The 2,500-nt window shown below is 33.3% G+C and overlaps 1 protein-coding gene across 4 annotated transcripts in view; it reads right to left on the minus strand.

Moving 5' to 3' along the window:
• The window catches only part of LOC143020942 (uncharacterized), a 137,806-nt gene that overhangs the window by 51,609 nt on the left and 83,697 nt on the right, over positions 1–2,500 (minus strand). The gene's annotated exons all lie outside the window — the stretch shown is intronic.

A 2,500-nucleotide genomic window follows, 5' to 3' on the forward strand; every position in this document is an offset into this window, starting at 1 on the left:
TGTAGTGTCAATAATGATAACTTCCTCGTGACAACAGAAATATCATTGTAAAACATTAACGCCTATCAAATTCTAATAAAAAGAGAAAGAAAAACAAGAAAGAAAATAGATATAGACGTGGGGTAGGATCAACTGTAGTCTCAACAATGATAACATCCTGATGACAACAGAAGTATCATTGTAAAACATTAACGCCTATCAAATTTTAATGAAAAGAGAAAGAAAAACAAGAAGAAAGAAAATAGATATAGACGCGGGGTAGGATCAAATGTATAGTCAACAATGAGATATCTTCATAACGACAAAAGTGTCACTGTAAAATATTAATGTCTATCAAATTCTACTGAAAAGAGAAAGAAGAATGAAAATCCATGTGAACAAGTTGTATAGACACGGTAAAGGAAACATGGACTGGAGGTGAAGCTTTATTCCTGACGTTTCGTCTAACGACTTTCTCAAAGGAATGAGCATACTAGAAACATACAGAGATTATAAACCCGCCTTATGGCTCAAGGGGGTGTACGAGCGTATAGTGCTGCGTCCTGATTGGCCCGCTGAGACAGCCAATCACGAAGCGCTATATTCGCTGAAGATTTGGCCCAGGTGAAGTCGTTACACTAAACGTCAGTAATAAAGCTACACCTCCAGTCCATGTTTTCTTTACCGTGTCTATACAGAAAGAAGAATATATATATATATATATATATATATATATATATATATATATATATATATATATATATATATATATATAATGGAAATAGACGAGTAGAACCAACTGTGGGGTAGGATCAACTGTAGTGTCAACAATGATAAAATCCTCGTGACAACAGAAGTGTCACTGTAAAATAGAAAGAAAAAAGAAGAGGAAATAGATAAATGAAAAATAAAAAAAACTATATATATATATATATATATTATATATATATATATATGTATATATATATATGTATATATGGAAATAAACTCTTCTGCTGGGATTCGAACCTTCTTACAAAGCGAAGACCGTACTCGTCACTCTACCTTGTAAGAAGCAAGCCGCTCTGGCGAGGGTTCGAATCCCAGCAGAAGAGTTTATTTCCAAATGTCAAAATGACACAAACATATGTATATATATATATACATATATATATATATATATGTATATATATATATATATATATATATATTACAGGTGAAAAATGTAATCACACATTTGTCAATAACGTAGAAACCACTGTTGGAGTAGAAAAGACTGGAAACGGGGAATCTATATATTTCGATTGCAAACTGCAATCCTCTTCAGTATCTACTGAAGAGGATTGCAGTTTGCAATCGAAATATATAGATTCCCTGTTTCCAGTCTTTTCTACTCCAACAGTGGTTTCTACGTTATGTATATGTATATATATATGTATGTATATATATATATACATATATATATGTATTATATATATATATATATATGTATTATATATATATATATATATGTATTATATATATATATGTATATTTATATATGTTTATATATATATATATATATATATATATATATAATGGAAATAGACGAGTAGAACCAACTGTGGGGTAGGATCAACTGTAGTGTCGACAATGATGTGGAAGGAATACAGCGGAAAGATATATATATATATATATATATATATATATATATATATATATATATATATATATATAAATAATTGAAATAGACGCGTAGAACTAACTACGGGAGGCCTTCGTGATGAATAGTGATGCCCTCGTGACACAAATAGCACCATTGTGAAACTTAGTCAAAACGGAAACAAAAGGGAAAAATAGGCCGGAACAGGCAAGTGTATGTAGATGATCGACCACGGTGTGAGCAATGATGCCCACGTGACGAGAGTGACGCGTTAACCTTAATAAAATCTTCTTTGATAAAGGTTAGGAGCATAGGTCACACACACATACACACACACACACACACACACACACACACACACACACACACACACACACACACACACACACACAATATATATATATATATATATGCATGAGGGGACGGAGAGAGGGGGGTCGCCGATTTAATGAAGCGGCCTTGCTGTGGATCTGCTATGTCTTGCAACACTGCTTTTGACCCAGGGCAAGGGGCAAGATGTAGGGATAACCCGTTATCCAGGAGGTGCTAAGGGCTACCTCCCTTGTGAGGGGGAAAAAACCTTTGGTCTATGTATGTATGTATGTATATATATATATATATATATATATATATATATATATATATATATATATATATATATAGTGAAACAGTAAAAAAGAAGTATCAGACATTACCAAACCCGAGGTAAATCAGGCACTGGATGAAACGAAGAAAGGGAAAAACAGCTGGACTACAGTAGATGGAGTCCCAGTTGAGGTTTGGATAAATTTAGGATTTTATCTGATGGATGGGTGGAGAGACAGTATATTAGCACCTATCTGCACGGATAAAGGAGATGTGGTAACTATTGAGGCATAAAACTGATGGTCCACACTATGA

The sequence above is a fragment of the Oratosquilla oratoria genome, chromosome 41, assembly GCF_046742065.1.
Source record: "Oratosquilla oratoria isolate Oo_2021 chromosome 41, ASM4674206v1, whole genome shotgun sequence".
In the NCBI taxonomy this organism is placed as follows: Eukaryota; Metazoa; Arthropoda; class Malacostraca; order Stomatopoda; family Squillidae; genus Oratosquilla; species Oratosquilla oratoria.